Consider the following 20,738-nt stretch of genomic DNA (forward strand, 5'->3'; position numbering starts at 1 on the left):
TAATGATTGTGTGGATTTCATCAGTATCAAAAAGATAGTTCTCATATAGAGGTAATGGTGTGGATATAATTAATGTCACCAAATTTTATACGTGCCTAGTAAGCATGAAGCCCTGCGTTCATCCCCAGCACATCCAAAAAATGCTAAATCTTCTTTCTGTTACCTACCTTGAGTGTTAGGTGCTTTTCTAATGTTTTGATTGTATTCCTCAGAAGATCTCTGGTGGATCTCTGATGTTTAGTCATGCTTTACAGATAATCCATTATTTTAATATTAAATTTGAATTTTTAAGGAAACCTCATTATTAAAATGAGGGCAATGCCTGGAGATCTATCTCAAGAGGCTAAAACAGGAAGACTCTTACACAGTCTAGGCTGCATAGAGAGGTCATGTCTAAATTTCCATGGTAGCTGCTGAAACTGGAGGGACAATTATTTGTAAGTAATTGCAAGTGATAGATAAGTGAGAGATAAGTTTCTGATCACATTATATTTTGGTCATGTCAGCTTGTATTTAATATTTACATGAATTTTTAAATTTTTCCCTTTTCCCTTACTCTCAGCATGTCATTTTGAAACTTTATACTATGTTCTCATTTGCTAGTTTTAAAAAGAAACATAGTTTTCCTTTGTATCATATTAAACATAGTTTTTGATTTTTTTCTATATTATACAACTACTATTATTTACTTTTGAAAATGTTAGGGAAATGAACCCGAAGATATGTATTCAAATGTTTTTTTTTTTCATGCGTTTGTTTCTAACACATTTATAAGATGATTTCGTTGTTGCTTTGTATGTCCCTCCCCCACAGTATAACTCCTGCTTTCACTGTATTTGATATCGGTATAATTTGTGGAGGGGAAGGGGAAAAACAAATCGTTTAAATAGGGATACAGGTGGAACTATTGAAACAATGAGATGTACAAGTCGTTATGTCGAAAAAGGAATTTTACAACTTTGGTGCAGGGGAAGGTGGGTAGCGGGGAGGATTGGGTGGGGGAGTGGGGGAGGATTGGAAGGAATGGCAAGGGGAAGCAAAAGAGGAGACTACAATGCTTGATAAGAAATATACTCATTATCTTGCCCATGTAATTGTAACCACTCTGTACAGTTTGTTCACAACAAAAAATAAAAATTTTAAAAAATGAAAAATTTTATGTTTTTTTCTGCATGTAAGGACTGGCCACTGTCTCAGAGATTTTTCTCAGTTCTGCCAATTGAGCCACAGATAAACTTCCAGCTTCATTCTTTTGTAAAGTCTCATGCGAAGCCCAGCACAACTAAGGAGGCTGAAATCTGATCTTGGTCTGAAGCCAGTCTGAGCAGCAAAGTCTGAAATTCTTATCTCCAATTAATCACCAAAAAGCTGTGGGTAGTAGAACTCTATCTAGCCTCGTGTAAAACAGGGCAAATTCAAGCCCTAGTATTGTAATTACATTAACAAGTCTCATGGACTTTCTTGCTTGGGTTGGATTTGAACTACAACCCTTAGATTTCAGCCTCCTGGATAGTTAGGATTTAAAGGCATGAGCAATCAACCGCAGACATTTTAATTTTTTTTTTTTTTTGGTCATTCGTGGGTCTTAAATTCTGGGTTAGGTTCTGTCTCTGTGCTCTTCAGCTCAAGGCAAACAGTCTACCACATGAGCCATAGAACCACTTACAGTTTTCTGGTGCTTTATTAGAGATAAGAGTCTCACAGAATTTCCTGCCTGGGCTGGCTTAGAACTGTGATCCTCAGATCTCAGCCTCCTGAGTAGCTAGGATTACAGGCATGAGCCACTGGTGCCCACCTTATTTTAATATTTTTAACCAGCTCTTTCTTGCCTTCAAACTCAGTACTTTTTTATTTTGTCCAGTAGACCTGATCTTTGGGCCACATTGCTGTTGCTTAGTTATTTTGAAAGGGGGTAGGGGTTGAACACACTGTCTTTGTGTTCTTCAACTTAAGGCAAATGCTCTACAGTCAGGTTATCTGGTGGTTAATAGGAGTACAAGAGTCTCATGAGCTTTCCTGACCAGGCTGGATTTGAACCATGGTCTTTATATCTCAGCCTCCTGAGATTAGAGTGTAGAGCCAGCAGTGCCCTTCTGTTTCTTAGCTTTTTGACTCAAGGACGATGTTTTACAAATTCAACCACAGCTTCACTTCTAGCTTTTTTTTGTTTATATGACATAAGTTTCTAATGTACTTTTCTGGGTAGTCTGGCTTCAAACCGTGATCCTCAGGTTTCAGCTTCCTGAGGTGCTCCGATTACACACATGAACCACAAACCCACTGGTCATTTAAAAATATTAATATGTTTTTTCCACTTTATCTTGTTAAAATTTTCCTTGTTATTTTTTTTTGGGGGGTCCAGTCGTGGGCCTGAACTCTGGGCCTGGGCGCTGTCCCTCAGCTCTTCAGCTCAAGGCTAGCACTCTACCATTTGAGCCACAGTGCCACTTCCGGCTTTTTTCTTTTTACTTATGTGGTGCTGAGGATTCGAACCCAGGGCCTCATGCATGCAAGGCAAGCGCTCTACCACTGAGCCACCTTCCCAGCCCTCCTTGTTATTTTTAACTTTTGTATATGTTCTAGTCCTGGGACTATATATCAGGGCCTGGATACAATGCCAGAGCGTTTTTTCTTCAATACTAGTGGCTTTGCACATAAGCCAAAGTATAGCTTGTGTCAATACTTGTTTTGTCTTTGTGCTTGAACTAAAGCCTTGGGTGCTGTACTAGAATGTGACTGCCCAGTTTGCATCTTGGGCCACACCTCAACTCCAGGTTTTTTTTTAACTCTTGGTAGTTAATAGGAGATGATTCTTATGCAAAGCCCAGCATGAATCAGTTGGCTGAAATCTGAGGATCACGGTTCAAAGCCAACCATGGCAGGAAATCCCATGAGACTCTTAGCTCCAATTAATCACTGAAAAACTGGGAGTGGTAAAGCTCTATCCTTGAACAAAACAGCATAAATTCAAGCCAAACATAACACACAGATGCACACACAGAGAAAGCCTCATGGACTTTCTTGCATGGGGTAGCTTTCAACAATGATTCTCAGATTTCAGCCTGTCTTCATCCTCTCTCCTTTGAAAATTTTATGGGTCCTGTGGCTTGACCTCTGACTCTGGGGCCTATATCTTAGCTTTTACACTCAAGATTGGTGCTTTACCACCTCAGCCATAGCTCAAGTCTTTGTGCTGTGTAGCTGGGGATAAGAATCTCAAGCATGTTCTTTCCTAGACTAACTTGACTCTGCAATTGTCAGTTGTCAGCCTCTTGTGTAAAAAGGATTACACATATAACCATCAACATTTGGGTCATTTTAAAACATTAATATGTGCTTGCCTCCACCTGTTTATCTTTTTTTTTCTTTTTTACTTGTTCTGGGAGTGGAAATTGAAGCTCAGATGTTGTCTAAGGGCATATATGGGACCAACCATAACATTTGGCTTTTGTGGGGAGGTTAATTGGAGAGAAAAGAATCATGTATAGCTAAGCCAGATTCAGGAGGCTAAAAATTGAGGAGAGTCCATGACACTCTTTTCTCCAATGAACCACTAAAATCTGAGAGTTGTAGATTATTGAGCAAAATAGTGCAAGTTCAAGCACCAGGATTGGCACGCACACACACACACACACACACACTCACACACACACACACACACACACACACACACACACACACACACACACACACATGTCTTATGAACACCTATACTTGAGCTGAGCTTTAAACAGTATCCTCAAATTTTAGCCTAAGGAGCTAGAATTACAAATATGAGTTCCCAATGAAACTTCTGTTACTTGGTCTTTCTTGTCTTCCTCTACACTTTTTTCATTTACTTCATTGTTTTTGTTTGTGTTGGTCCTGGAGCTCGAACTCATGCAAGTATTGGCCTGACTCAGGAGGCTGAAATTTGGCCATCATGGTTTGAAAGGAGCCTGGGCAGGAAAATCAATGAAATTCTTATCTCCAATCAATCAACAAAAACCTATCCCCAGAGTGGCCACCACAAACAAAACAGTCTCCTGGAATTTCTTGATTGGGTTTGCCTTTACATAAGATCTTATATTTCAGCCTCCTGCATTTCTAGAATTACAGACATGAACCAACAGTCCTGGGTTCTCTACTTCCAACTATTTAATTTTCTTATTGTGATGCTGAGGCTGGATCTCTGAGTCAGGGCATTGTTTCAATTGGTTTTTCATTCAAGGCTGTTGCTTTACAACTACAACCTCAGTTTTATTTCTGGCGTTTTTATCTGGTTAGTTGCAGACTTATGCACTTCCCTGTACAGGCTGGCTATGAACAACCTTCAGATTTCAGCCTTGTGACACTAGGATTACACAAATTGACCAAAATTTCATGTATTGCTCATTTTGAAACATTAACTGGATTTTCTCACAACAGTTTTATTCTTTTTCATAATCCTGAGGCTTGAACTCAGGGCTTGAGCACTGTCCCTGAACTTCTGTTACTCAAGGTGAGAACTCTACTACTTGGGCCACAGTGCCACTTTCAGTCTTTTCTATTTATGAGGTACTGAGGAAACAAACCTAGGGATTCAAACATGGTAGGCAAGCACTCTGTTACTAAGCCACATTCCCCGCCATTCTTAGACCTTTTTATTTGTATTTTTATTTCCTTGTGTATGCTGGTCCTGGGTCGAAAAATCAAGTGCAGTCCCAGAAGTTTTTATTCAAGATTAGAACACTAAGACATGAACCACTGCATAACTTGTGGCTATTACTTTTTGCTTTGTTGTAAGTAGCTACTTAGATATGAGTCCATGAATTCTCCTACCAGGGCTGGTTTTCAAATGTGATCCTCAGATTTGAATCTCCCAAGTGGCTACCATCAGAGGTGTGTGCCACTTATGCTTAGCTCATTTTCATCTCTGAAATTGTCTGTTTCTTATCCTACCTTCTCTACACTTATTTATTTTATACTTTGTGTGTGTGTTGGTGTATATCAAGGTCTGGATGCTGTCCCAGAAATGATTTTCTCATTTCTGCCATTGCAGCCACAGTTCAATCACCAGGTTTTATTTTTCTTCTTTTTGGTGGTTAATTGGAGATAAGAATCTCATGTAAAGCCCAGAAAGACATAGGAGGCTGAAATCTGAGGAATGTAGTTGAAGCCACCCTTGGCAGGAAAATCCATGAGACTCTTTTCATCAACTAACTACCAAAACGCTGGGAGTGGTAGTGCTCCTACATCAATTCAAGCACAAGGTTGACACACACAGATAAAAAGCCCCATAGACTTTCCTGTTTGGACTGGCTTTTAACTGGTATCTTCAGACTTCAGCCTCCTGAATAGCTAAAATAATAAGCAAGAACCACCAGTCCCAGGCTTAAATTTCAAATGGTAATTTCTTCTCTTCTTTCAGTTTTGTTTTTGGTTGACTTAGGGCTGAATTGGGAATTGTTTCCCAGGTTTTTCACGGAATTTCAGTACTTTACCACTACTATCACACCTTCATTAAGCTTTTGCTGGGTACTTAGAGATAAAAATTTCAGTCACTGCCCTACCCAGGCTGGCTTTGAGCTATGATCCTCATATTTCAACATTCTTAGTAGCTAGGAATACACACATAAACCAAAGGCTCATTTTGAAATTATAATTTTTGCTTTCTCCCATATTTTATAATTTGTGGTCTTTTTTCTTTCTTTTGGTAAGTGCCTTTTTGTAAGTGAATAACTAGGAATAAACATGAACCAAAACCCATACTCATTTTGAAACTTTATGTTTCTCTTTACCCATCATTTTTAGTTTCTGCTTTTTGTTTGTTTGTTTTTTTTTTAATGTGTGTCTAGATTTTCAATTTAGGGCTTAGGTGCTGTTCCAAGCTTTCTGTTTAAGACTACCACTCAACCGCATGAACCAAAGCACAGCTTGTAACTTATTTTTGGTGCAAATTAGATATATGAGTCTCATGGACTCTCCTGCCTGGGCTGGTCATGAACCTGTGATCCTTAGATTTCATCCTCCTGACTACCTCGTATAACATGTGTGAACAACAAATGTTTGATTCACAACTACTGTCACTGACTCTTCCTTTTGTACTTCTGTTCTCCTTTTATTTCTTCTGTGTGTGTCCTGTGACTTGAACTCAGGGTCTGGGCGCTGTCCCGGAAACATTTTCCCAGTTTCGCCAGGAGAACCACAGCTCAATTCCAGGTTTTTTTCTGTTTTGATGATTAATTAGAAATGATTATCATGTAGAGCCAGACCTAATTCATGAGGATTCAATCTGAGGATCAAATTTTCTACCAGCATGGGCAGGAAAGTCCATGATATCTCCAATTATAACCACTAAAAAGCTGAGAATAGTAGAACCTTAAGCAAAACAGTACAAGTTCAAGCAACAGGTCTCACACACAGACGCACACACACACACACACACACACACACACACACACACACACACACACACACATCTTATGAACTTTCCTACATGGTCTGGCCTTTATTATCCTCAGATTTTAGCTTCCTTTGTAACTAGAATTAGAGTTATGAGCCATCAATGATTGGCTGATTGGCTCACTGAAGCCTCGGTTATTGGTTCTTCTCTTCTTCTACCCTTCTTTACATTTAATAATTTCATTGTTTTGGGTGTGCTGCTCCTGGAGCAGGAACTCATGCAATTCCTGGACTGTTTCAGGAGGCTGTGGTCTGACCTTCATGGTTCAAAGCCATGTTGAGCAAGAAAGTCTAAGATCCTTACCCCCAATTAACTTCCAAAAACCTGGGAGTAGTACAGTACTAGCCCCAGGATGGCCCACAAACAACTGTCTTCTGGACTTTCCTGCTTGGATTGGCCTTTATACTGGATTCCCATATTTCTGCCTCCTGAGGTTTTAGAATTACAGGCATGAGTCACCAGCACCAGGTTCTCTTCTTATAACTATTTTTATGATCCTGAGGCTGGATCTCTGTGCCAGGGTACTGTTTCATAGCTTTCTCACTCAAGACTGGTGCTTTACAACTCCAATCACAGCTTCACTTCTGTTTTCTTGTTTGTTTGTTTTGCTGGTGATTTGATGATGAGACACCATAACCCTCAGATTTCATCTATCTTTGTATCTAGGATTACACACATGAAACAAAAATTCATGCTCATTTTGAAAATTTAGTTCGATTTTCCAACACATATTTTAATTTCTATCTTTTCTATTTCCACATGTATACTGGGCTTGGGGTTATAAATCAGAGCCTATGTATTGTCCCAGTAATTTTTTTCTCGTCTATCTTTTTTATTTATTTATTTTTCTTTTTATTGTGAAAATGCCGTATAGAGGGCTTACAATTACATGAGCAAGGTAATGAGTACATTTCTTATCAAGCATTGTTGCCTCCTCCTTTGTTTCCCCTTCCCATCCCTAGCCATCTCCCCACCACACCTCCATCGCCCCGAAAACCACCCCCCTGCACCAAAGTTGTAAATTTGTTTTTCAACATAACATCTTGTATATCTCATTGTTGCAATGGCTCCACCTGTATCACTATTTTTTTTGCCCATCATGGGGCCTGAACTCTGGTCCTGGCACTGTCCTTCAGCTCTTCAGCTTGAGGCTAGAGCCCTACCATTTGTGCTACAGTGCCACTTCCGGCTTTTTCTGCTTATGTGTTGCTGAGGAATTGAACCCAGGGCATGATGCATGCAAAGCAAGCACTCGACCACTGAGTCAGTTCCCCAGTTCAGTCCCACTATATTTTTAATGCTAGACCTCTAATATGTGAGGAATAGCACAATTTGTGGCTTTGTTTTTAAACTGTATTTGCCTAATTAGAGTTGAGTCCACGGACTCCCCTGCATTGGCTGGCCTTGAACACTGATCCTCAGATGTGAGACCCTTGAGTAACTACAAGAACAAGTGTAACCTATTTCAGTTTTGCTCATTTTAAGCTCTGAAATTGGCTCTCCTTTTTCTTCTTCCACCTTTCTTTTCATTTATTTATTTTATTCTTGTGTACACTGTTCCTGGAGATTGATCTAAAGGTGTCGGTAATGTCCCAGAAATCATTGTCTCATTTCTGCCATTGGTGCCACACGTCACGCTCCAGCTGGGTTTTTTTCTTCTTTTGGGGGGTTCATTGGAGATAACAGTTGAATGGAAATAACAGAATGATTCAGGGAGCTGAACTCTGATGACCTAAGTTTGAAGCCAGCCTGCATAGTAAATTCCATGATACTCTTTATCTCCAATTAGCTGGCAGTGATTCCATTAATGAGATTGATAAAACTCCAGCCTAGAGTAAAGTAGAACAAATTCAACCCACATGACTAGCACACACAGAAAAATGGCCAATGGAATTTCCTGCTGGGTCTTACCTTTAAATGTTATTTTCTGACTTTATCCTCCTATGTAATTAATACAACATGTGAAGGCCACCAATGATTGATTAATTTAAAACTCTGTCACTCACTATTTCTTCTCTTCTTCTACACTTTTTTATTTCTTTTGTGCTGTTCTTGAAGCTCGAACTCGGGGCCTTCGTGCTTGTCTTTTTATATGTTTTATATAACTTGTTTCAGTTTTGTTGTTCTAATGTTACGTTTGTTTATGTTGCTTTATATAACTTACTTTAATATAACACAAAAGTAACTTTTAGCTTGGTACTGGTGGTTCATGCCTGTAATCCTCCTCAGGAGGCTGACATCGAGGATCACAGTTTGAAGCAAGCACAGGCAGAAAAGTCTGGGAAATTCTTATTTCCACTACACTACCAAATATACAAGAAGTGGAGCTATGACTCAAATAGTCAATTGTTGGCCTTGAGCAAGAGAACTCAGAGCTCTGAGTGCAAGTTCCAACCCTGGACTGGCACAAAAATAAAACTTTCTTTACCTTATATTATATTAGGATTATGATGTCAGAATCAAGTCCTAGTTTTAAGGACCAACTTTTGTAGCAGGTGCTACTTTTGATTTTTTCCCTAGGAAATTTTATGCTTGTTTTTTCCTTGCCTTATATTTGCATTCCACTAATGACATTCTTATTTTTTGTTTGGAGGGACATTTCCAAAATTCAATGACAAATAAAAAAGCATGTCTTGAATTTTTCTTTATTTTAAATAGGAAAGGGAAACGCTGATTCTGAATCCAGCAGAGAGTGAATGATGGTTTGATTGCAGAGCTGTTAAATCTATTCCTGGATGTGGGAGGCTGCGATTTGCAGTGCTTTGGTGGATGAGTTTTCATGCAGCTTCACAATAATCTTCTATGATGTCACAGTCAACTTTGCCATTACAACAGATAGGTGTCAGCCACTTATCTCACCCTTATGTGGACTTTAGATACACAAAGTAGGAAAAAAATAATTAGAAGAATGTACCATTAACCACAACATCACAGCTGGATGAGCTTTCCTGACTGAATTCAGAGATTACATGAACAGGGCAGTTTCATCTACACAAGGCTACTAAGCACTAAGGACCAGGCAATGTTGTAGGCAACTGGAGAAACAGTTGTGAATACAGCTGCAAGAAGCCTGCTCCATGAACCTTTCATGCTGAAGGAGAAAAACAGAAATTACAATGATAATGTCAATATTTCAGAAGGCTGGTAATGTGGGGAAACAGCTTCACATTGAGGTTGGTTGGAAGGTACATATGATCTAACATCAAGGGACATCATCCATGCAATTATTGCTTTTCCATGCTGGCTCCAGTCTCAATCCCAGATCTCATCCTTCTGAGTAGCAAATTATAGGTATGAGGCACCTGCAGTGAGCAATTTTATATAAATATCTATAACCAATTTTTGCTAAATTTCTTGGAAGTTTCTTGAGAGGAAGGGTCAAAATTAAATATATTATGTGTTTTAAACTTTCTTTTCATTATCTTCTAATTATTTGAATATGAGCTATCTTCCTCACTTTTGTGAAAAATCAAGGCATTTTTTTTTCATTGTTCAAATCCTGGTGAGGGAAGGAAAACCACAGCTTCTTTGCCAAACTAGAAAAAAAATTGTGAATTCAACTTACCAGTTTTTCCAAATATATGTCATGTCCTTGATGGATTTTTCATCTTCAACAATGTTAGATGAGTGAAATTATAAATGGGAGAAAATCAACCACATAGTTGCAAGTTTATCACAATGACAGATATAAGCTCTCCACTTTCTACTGAATAAATCATTTGCCACAAGCATTAAAAATCTTGAATAAAAACTTGGAGATTCTTCCTCTTTATATAAAGTTGGATTTTTGTTTTGTTTTGTTTTGTTTTTGGTTCGACGTGGGGCTTGATCTCAGGGCCTGGGACAGTCCCTCAGCTATTAGATCAAGGAAAGCACTCTACCACTTGAGCCACAACACGACTTCTATTTTTCTGGTGGTTATTTAGAGATGAGCCTCACAGAGTTTGCTGCTCAGGCTGACTTTGAACTGCAATCCACAGATCTGAGCTTCCTGAATAGCTAGAAATACAGACATGAGCCACCAGAACCTGGCCAAAGTTGTAATTTATCAGTTTTGCTGGCTTGAATGAATATCAAGGAAAAAATAGAAACTAAAATTGTTAGTTTATGTTAAAATTTGCAATAGTTTTACCATGAAGAATAGTGAAATATTTAGAATTACATATTTTGAGAGTATATAACTGATTAAATCTTTTGTTGTAAAATAATAAAATACTTCTCTTTTTTTGTAGACACTGAAGTCTGAGTTCAGAACTTATACTTGTTGGCAGACACTCTCCTGTATGAGCCACATCCTTCTGATCATTTTTAATCAATTATCTATTAAATAATTTGAAGCTCACAAGTCATCTTTTGCTAAGATTTAGTAAAATAAGCCTAAACTCCTGCCTTTTGAGTAACATAAGAAATCCTAATATCTAGATGTATAGACTCAAAAAATGAAATACCCTAAGAACAATCAATTAATAAATAGGCTAGATGATTAGATTAGAATGACTAGATCATTCCCAAAACAGATGTAGGTTTCTAAGGAATACATGAAAATATTCAACATCTTTAATAATCAAGGAAATGCAAATCAAATCTATATTGAAGTTTCATGTCTGCCTAAGCAGAATCCTTATTAAAAAAGAAAACAAAAATACTCATAAGGAAGTAGGGAAAGATACCCTACACAATGTTGGCAATTAAATGAATCAGTGCAGCAACAGAAACTAGTGTGGAAGTTCCACACAAGAAATCCTACATATACACCTGAAGAAGTGTAAGTCAGCCTTATAGTAGAGCTATCTGCACACACATATTTTATAGTAGAATACAAATGATCACATTCCAGAATCGGCCTCCACAGGCAGAAAAGTGTGTAAAACTGTTATCGCCAAATAAGAATTAAAAAGATCTGGGAGTAGAGCTGTAGACCAAGTGACAGAGTACCAGCTTTAATGGAAAAAATCCAATCAAGAGAATAAGGCCCCAGGTTCAAGCCTCAGGACTGGCAAACATACACACACACACACACACACACACACACACACACACACACACACACACACACACACACACACACAAAATGCTGCCTATATTTTTAGTAAGTTTCTTAATACCCTAAAATTCATGTACCTATGACAAAGCTGAATATAATGGGAAAGTGATATTTATAATGATAAACTCTTACTGAAGAACCCAGGTTTTTTTTCTTGATTTGTTTCGTTTTTGTGCTCATTGGACTTGAACTCACAGCCTAAGTGCTGTGCCTGAGCGTTTTTGTTCAAGGTTGGTGCTCTACCACTTAGTTACTGTGCCACTTTCCTGGTTTGTGGTAGTTCGTTGGAGATAAAGAGTCTCAAAGACGTTGTCCTCCACACATAGATTTCAAACTGCAATTCTCAGATTTCACATTCTTGAATCGGTAGAATTAGAGGCCTGATCCACCAATGCCAGGCTAGAACCTGAGTATTTTCACCACTGCTCATTGAAAGAGTTCAAATCTTTTTACTCCAGAATACTTACCAAGCACAATTCTCTCTGAATGGCAATTAAGCAAATACAGAGGCGCCCATTGTTCACACCTGTAAATCCTAGCTACTGAAAAGTCTGAGATCTGAGAACAGTGTTCAACGGCAGTCCAGACAGGAAAATCTGGGAGAAATTTAGTCCCAATTAAACAGAAAAGTGCCATATGTTAAGCTATGGCTGTAGCAGTAGAGCTCTACCTTAATCAATTATCTCAGAGACACCTCAGACCCTGAGTTCAAAGCCCTAGACCAGTGCACATGCCACACACGTGCACAATTTTGTAACATAGTTCTCAAACCCAGCAAGGTGCCATATTAATCCCTTAATGTCATGATTTACTATGAGAATTGGAAAAGTCTAACCTCTGGCATGGGCTGCAGTCCATGCTGGTAAACATCATCTGGAGAGAGTAATTACCTCAGAGCCAGTCGGAACGACCCAGACTGGAAGTATGAGTGAGGTGGTGCAGGAACAGGGCCCTACTCCCCTATTCACCTAGACCAAAAGCAGGAGTATGGTGACACAGACACGCAACCCCCATTCACCCAGACCTGAAGCAGGAGTGAGGAACCATAGGTACATGGCCCCCACTCACCCAGAAATGAAGCTTTATTCACTTGTATAAAAATGTGGATGGATCCATGGACAGATGGCTCATGCCTATAATCTTACTCAGGTGGTTGAGATGGAAAGATTATGTTTCAAACCCAACTCGGGCAGAAAGTCCCTATGAGATACTTAGGTCCAGTGAATCACTCAGAAACCCGAAGTGGGGGGCTAAGAAATTGGCTCAGTTGTAAAGTGCTTGCTTTGCAAGCATGAGGATATTGGTTCGATTCCTCAGCACCACATGAGCAGAAAAAGCTGGAAGTGGTGCTAAGGTTCAAGTTGTAGAGTGCTAGCCATAAGCTGAAGAGCTGAGAAACAGCGCCCAGACCCAGATATCAGGCCCCATGAACAAAAAAAAAAAAAAAAAAAAAAAACCAACACAGAAGTGGGGCTTTAGCTCAAGTGGTAGAGTGCTAGAAATTGGATCAGGGACTGCACCCAGACCCTGAGTTCAAGTACCACAAAGTACAAAAAAAATGTGATTGGATAGTGGTATTTTCCATCTCCTAGGTTTATGATTATTCAATAATCAGAATTTATTGAGCATTTCCTATGGAAAAGAGGTATTTTTCCTCACCAGCAAGTGATTTATGATGCTGCAGAGCATGCAATGGATACCCTCTACTTCAGTGGAGAATTGAATGTAAATTTTGTGGGTCCTATTAGAATAGCAGCTCAGGAGCAAAACTGATAAGGATTCAAGCTCTCTGTTAAACCATACTGTAGCCATTATGATTTTTTTAAAGGAATAATTTATTTAGACATTGGTGGATCATGCCTTTAATTCTCACAGCTTAGGAGGCTGAGATCTGAGGAGCATGATTTCAGACCAGCCCAAGCAGGAAAGTCCATGAGACTTGTCTCCAATTAATCAGTGATAAACCCAGAAAAAGAGGCATGGCTTAATAGAGTATTATTCCTAAGGAAAAAGCTCTATTTAAGCTGCCCTAACCCTTCAATTCCTATGTTGGGACATTCCCACATACAATGCTGCTAGACCATGCCTTCCCTTGGTATTTTTGTCTACAGCCTATAGGCTGTTTAGCTCTTGACTTGGTAATGGCATGATACCTGTATGGAATATACTGCCCAGAAAAAACAACTATGATATAAGCAATGCTTGACAACGTGTTGAATCCAAAGTTGCAGTGGTAAGGATGTTTTCTGTTTAACTTTTTACTTCATTTAATTGCTTTGAAAAGATTATCTCCTTATTTATTTTACTCGAGGTATTCAAAAGTTAATATTTGGGACTTTTGCTGAAATTTGAAACTAGGCAAGTAAGAGCACCCATTGTCCCTAAATTCATCATTTAAAATTATTAAAACTTTATTCATATGTTTTAGTCGTCAGAAATTTGAGCCAAGCATGGGAACTCACACTTGTAATGCTACCTGATGGGACTTGACTAATGCAGAGAGGACTATGATTTGATGCTAGCCCAGGCAAAACATTCACAATATTGGATCTCAATCAATATCTGAAACCAATGCATTATGCTTTTTATTTCATCTACACAGAAAGGGTAAAAAGAAGGATTGTGGTCCATGATGGCCTGGTCATAAACATAAAACCTTAACACAAAAAATGTCTCAAGCAGAGCTGGATGCAGGTGATTCATGCCTGTAGTCTTAGCTACTCAGGAGGCTGAGATCTGTAGATCACAGTTCAAAGCCATCCCAGGCAGGAAAATCCATGAGACTCATCTCCAATAAACCATTAGAAAACCAGTAGTGGTGCTGTGGCTCAAGCAGTAAAGCATTCGCCTTGAGCTGAAGAGCTCAGGGATAGCGCCCAGGCACAGAGTTTAAAACACATGACCAACAAAAACAAAAATGACTAATGCAAAAAAAGCAGATGTATGGCTCAACTGGTAGAGCACCTACCTAAAGTGCATGAGGCCCTGAGTTTATGTTCTAGGATAAAAACGAGGGAAGGTGGATATATGGAAGGAAGAAAAGAAGGAAGGGAGGAATTATTCTGTATATTGTACTTGCCTAGTTATTTCATTAAGGTGGCTTCTCATTCCTTTTTCTTTTTTTTTCTGTCTGTTGTGGAGCTTGAACTCAGGTCCTGGATCCTGCCCCTGAGCTTTTGTGCTCAAAGCTAGTGCTCTACCACTTTGAGTTACATGGTCACTTATGGGTTTCAGTGGTTAAATGACAATAAGAATCTCATAGATTTTCCTGACCAAGCTGGTGTTGAACCTTGATCCTTAGAACTCAGCCTTCTGACTAGCTAGATTTACAGGTATGAACCACTGGCTCTGAGCACTCACTTGTTTTCTTTCTTTCTATTTTTTATCAGTCATGGGACTTGAACTCTGGGTGCTGTCCCTGAGCTCTTCAGCTGAAGTGAAGCACTCCACCAGAGTCCACTTATGGTTTTCTGATTGCTAACTGGAGATAAGAATCTCATTAGAGAGGTTCAGAAGCTGACGGCAGAGGAGAAGCTATAGGCTAAACAAGCTTCAGCATAGAAAGCAGTTTTAGTGTTCCTAAACACTGTTTAGTGAAAAGTCCTAGGCTACAGAATCACCCCAAGGGTGACATCACAGTACAGAGAGTTTGGCCCGAGAGGGAAAATGCAGGCAAGGAGGCAGAACTGAGCACTTGCTAGTAGCCAAGGCTGCAACTGATGTGGCAGTAGTGACACTGGCCATAGCGGCCATAGCTATAACAGAGAGAGTTCTGGAAAGCAGCACCAGACACAGGGGGTGAGCAGATTCTACTCATTACCAGCAAGAACTGCCAAGGAGCAGATATCTTCATCCTGCAGATCGCACACCAGAGACGACTCAGGAACCAACACTCTAGAAGGAGTAGAACCCTGACATCCTCACTCATTCTCAGGGAGAAGAGGAGGGAAAGCCATCCCTCCCAAACCACCAGAGATCTCCATTTTCCATACTGACAAAGGCCCCGCTGAGCAACTAGCTCCAACTCAGGCCTTGGAAGAAAAGAAAAGAGTCATTTAGCAGGTCACAAGAACCTTACCTAACCTGCCAGGCTCAGCTACACCCAGGGGAAATCACACAGCCCAGATAGAGGAAGATCCGTCTCCCACCTCAGGAGAGACTTTCTTTACTGTGTAAACACAACCAGAGGCTGCCCCTCCCTACAGCAGCTTAGAAAATCAACTAAAATTCAGTAAACACAAACCCTGAGAATGGATCCAGGCTGGGCCCTGTGAGTGTCTCTGGAGCTAGCCCATCAGGGAAAAGCTAGTTTGTTGAAAGGCTTCAACCCTACCCAGAACCTAGCCTCATCACAGCATCTCCAAACTAGAGGAAATAGCCATCTCCCTCTTTTGTGATACAAAGCAGATCTCCCTCCCATTGAACTAGCCTGGGAAGAGGATCACAAAATCCTGGGTAAAGCAGAGCATTATTCTGCCTGCTCAAACAAACTGACTGAAGAATCCAATCAAGCCACAGGAAAACCAAACACCACAAGCAGACCAGAGACTCCACCAAGAGACTGGTTATGGACACAGTGGAGATAAATGACCTTCCAATCCCCCCTCGAAAAATAGAACTGTGTTTGTATCTTTTTAAATTTTATTTTCTAATTGCTTTCTATTAATCTCTTTTTCCTCTCATAATTTTTATTTTAGGTGTATATGTGTGTGTGTGCTTTTCTTTTATCTCTTCTAATCTTTTGGTATTTTTTATTTTCTTTTTTCTCTTTCTTTCTTTTTTGAGTGACTTAATTGCTATTCTGCTCGTCCCCATATATATACCCGTCATCAATTATTAGACCTTATACCCCATGGTATACACACTTAATCCAGAAATTTATTACTAAATTCATAAGCTCTTAGGCTTAAATTCTTTAGTAGCAATATTATATCTTTATACCGATATAATTTCCTGTTTATGTGTATTTTTTTTTCTTTTTGCTGGTCATGGGGCCTGGGCACTGTCCTTCAGCTCTTTAGCTCAAGGCTAGTGCTCTACCACTTTGAGCCACAGCTCCACTTACAGGTTCTTCTGCTTATGTGGTGCTGATGAATCGAACCCAGGGTCTCAGCATGCAAGGCAAGCACTCTACCACTGAGCCACTTTCCTAGCCCTAATCTTTTAATAACTAATTTTAAGCACTTTTATTTTTTAGTTTTTCATGTCTCCTATCCCTTCCCTCCTCTCATTGTATCCTTCTCTCAAATCATTTCTTTAAACTTACATAATTTTTGTGTTTCATTGTTTAAATTCAAATTTTTATTGCCATTTTTCTTCTTTTCTTTCTTTTTTATTTTAATTTAATTTTATTTTATTTGTGAACATACTGTACAGAGAGGTTACAATTACATGGGCAGGATAATGCATACATTTCTTACCAAGCATTGCAGCCTCCTCCTTTGTTTACCCTTCACATCCCTTCCCAGCCTCCCCCCACACCCCACCCAATCATCCCCCCCCCGCACTGATGTTGTAAAGCTCGTTTTCAACATGACAATTGTACTTCTCATTGTTGCAACAAGTCCACCTGTATCCTTAAACAACTCGTTTTTCCCCATCTCCTCCACAAGTTATACCGATATAAAATATAGTGAAAGCAGGGGTTATACTGTGGGGGAGGGACATACAAAGAAATAATCTTATAAATGCGTTAGAAACACATGCATGAAGGAACAAACACATTAAAATACATATCTAAGGGTTCATTTTCCTAACATCACATTATCTGAACTTTTCTGCTTGACTCAAACATATACTAGATATTGGAAATAAGGGAAACCATGTGACCTATGATTCTTTGAGCCTGGCTTACTTCACTTAATATAATTTTTTTCCAAGTTTTTCCATTTCCTAACAAATGGGACGATGTCATTCTTTCTGATGGAGGCATAGAATTCCATTGTGTATATATACCACATTTTCTTGATCCATTCATCTACTGAGGGGCATCTAGGTTGGTTCCATATCTTAGCTAGGGTAAATAATGCTGCAATAAACATAGTTGTGCTGGTAGCTTTAGTGTGGTCTTGTTTGTAAACATTTGGGTAAATGCCCAAAAGTGGGATTGCTGGGTCATAGGGGAGTTCTATGTGAAGTCTTTTGAGGAACCTCCATACTGCTTTCCAAAGTGGTTGAACAAGTTTACATTCCCTCCAACAGTGAAGTAAGGTTCCTTTCTGTCCACATCCCCTCCAGCATCTACTGTTGTTAGAGTTCTTGATTTTTGCCATTCTAACTGGTGTGAGGTGGTATCTCAATGTTGTTTTGATAGGAATGTTGAGCATTTCTTCATGTGTATATTGGCCATTGTTCTTTCTTCTTCAGAGAAGTTTCTCTTTAAGACTTAAGCCCACTTATTTATCGGGCAGTTGTTTCTTTGAGGATTTGTTGTTGGGGGATTTAATTTTTTGAGTTCCAGGTATGTTTTAGATATGAGAAACTTGTCCGTTGTATGGCTAGTGAAGATCTTCTCCCAATCCACAGGATTTCTTTTGATCTTGCTAGCTATTTCCTTTGCCATGCAGAAGCTCTGCAACTTTATACAATCCCATTTGTCCAACCTTTCTTTGATTTGTTGTGTTTTCCGGTCTCTATTCAGAAAATTTCGGCCTGAGCCAAGGAGACCTAGGGTTTCTTTTATTCCATCCAGTAATGTTTTCAGAGTGTCTGCTTTGACTTCGAGGTCCTTTATCCATTTGGAGTTGATTCTGGTGCAGGGTGATATATAAGGATCTAGCTTTAGTTTTCTACAAGTAGTTAACCAATTTTGCCAGCACCATTTATTGAAGAGGCTGTCTTTCTTCCATTCTATTGTTTTAGCTCCCTTATCGAAGATTAGTTGGCTATAGGTCTGTAGGTTCATTTCTGGGTTTTCAATTCTATTCCTTTGGTCCTTAGGTCTGTTCTTATGCCAGTACCAAGCTGTTTTGATTACCATGGCTTTAAGAGTAGAGTTTGAAATTTGGTATTGATATTCCTCCAGCAGTGTTCTTTCCGTTGAGGAGTGTTTTTGCTATTCAGGGTCTTTTATTGTTCCATATGAATTTTTGGATTGCCTCTTCTATTTCCTTGAAGAAAGAGGTTGGAATTTTGATAGGTATTGCACTGAATTTGTAGATAGCCTTGGAAAGTATTGCCATTTTCACGATGTTAATCTTTCCAATCCAGGAGCATGGGAGGTTTTGCCATTTTCTAACTTCTGTTATTATGTGCTTTTTCAAGTTTTTAAAGTTTTGATAATAGAGGTCCTTTTCTTCTTGCATTAAGTATTTTATTTTTTGTGGGTCTATTACAAATGGATTTGCTTTCCTAATTTCAACCACGCTTTTCTCATTGTTTGCATACAGAAAACCCATTGATTTTTGAGGTTTAATTTTATACCCTGCTACTTTGCCAAAATTTTGTGATTTATTAATTTAAAACCCTTTCACTGACTATTTCTTCTCTTCTTCTACACTTCTTTATTTCTTTTGTGCTGTTCCTGAAGCTTGAACTCGGGGCCTTCCTGTTTATCTTTATATATCTTTTATATAACTTGTTTCAGTTTTGTTGTTCTAATGTTTCATTTGTTTATGTTGCTTTATATACCTTATTTTTATATCTCAAAAAAGTAACTTTTAGCTTGGTACTGGTGGCTCATGCCTGTAATCCTCCTCAGGAGGCTGACATCGAGGATCACAGTTTGAAGCAAGCACAGGCAGAAAAGTCTGGGAAATTCTTAATACAACTACAATACCAAATATACAAGAAGTGGAGCTGTGACTCAAGTAGTAAATTTTTGGACTTGAGCAAGAGCACTCAGAGCTCTGAGTGCAAGTTCAAACCCCTGGACTGGCACAAAAATAAAACTTTCTTTACCTTATATTATATTAGGATTACTGATGCCAGAATCATGTCCTAGTTTTAAGGACCAACATTTGTAGCAGATGCAACTATTGATGTTTTCCCTAGGAAATTTTATGCTTGTTTTATTCCTTGCCTTGTATTTACATTCCACTAATGGCATTCTTATTTTTTTTTTGTTTGGAGGGACATTTCCATAAGTCAATTACATTAAAAAGCATGTCTTGAAGTTTTCTTTATTTTAAATAGGAAAGGGAAACTCTGTCCGAATCCAGCAGAGAGCGAATGATGGTTTGATTGCAGAGCTGTTAAATCTATTCCTGGATGTGAGAGGCTACGATTTGCAGTGCTTTGTTGGAAGAGTCTTCATGCAGCTTCACAATAAACTTCTATGATGTCACAGTCAACTTTGCCATTACAACAGATAGGTGTCAGCCACTTATTTCACCCTTACGTTGACTTTAGATACACAAAGAGCAAAAAAATAATTAGAAGAATTAACTATTAACCAAAAGATCACAGCTTGATGAGCTTTCCTGACTGAATTCTGAGATTACATGAGCAGGGCAGTTTCATCTACACAAGGCTACTAAGAAATAAGGACCAGGCAATGTTGTAGGCAACTGGAGAAACAGATGTGAATACAGGTGCAAGTGGCCTGCTCCATTAACCTTTCATGCTGAAGGAGAAAACCAGAAAATACAATGATAATGTCAATATTTCAGAAGGCTGGTAATGTGGGGAGACAGCTTCACATTGAGGATGGGAGGAAGGCACATATGATCTAACAGCAAGGGACATCATCCATGCAATTATTGCTTTGCCATGCTGGCTCCAATCTCAATCCCAGATCTCATCCTTCTGAGTAACAAATTATAGGTATGAGGCAACTGCAGTGAGCTCTTTGATATAAATATCTATAACCAATTTTTGCTAAGTTTCTCGGAAGTTTCTTGAGAGGAAAGTTCAAAATTAAATATATTATGTGTCTTAAACATTCTTTTCATTATCTTCTAATTATTTGAATATGAGCTATCTTCCTCACATTTGGGAAAATTTTTTTCATTGTTCAAATTCTGGGGAGGGATGGAAAACCCAGTTTCTTTTCCAAACTTGAAAAAAAATAGTCATTTTAACTTACCAGTTTTGCCAAATAGTGTGTCATGTCCTTGATGGATTTTTCATCTTCAACAGTGTTAGATGAATGAAATTATAAATGGGAGAAAATCAACCACATAGTAGCAAGTTTATCACAATGACAGATATAAGCTTTCCACTTTCTACCAGATAAATCATTTGCCACAAGCATTAAAAATCTTGAATAAAAACTTGGAGATTCTTCCTCTTTATATAAAGTTGGATTTTTGTTTTGTTTTGTTTTGTTTT

The sequence above is a fragment of the Dipodomys merriami genome, unplaced genomic scaffold, assembly GCF_024711535.1.
Source record: "Dipodomys merriami isolate MVZ:Mamm:240054 unplaced genomic scaffold, mDipMer1.0.p SCAF_337, whole genome shotgun sequence".
NCBI lineage: Eukaryota > Metazoa > Chordata > Mammalia > Rodentia > Heteromyidae > Dipodomys > Dipodomys merriami.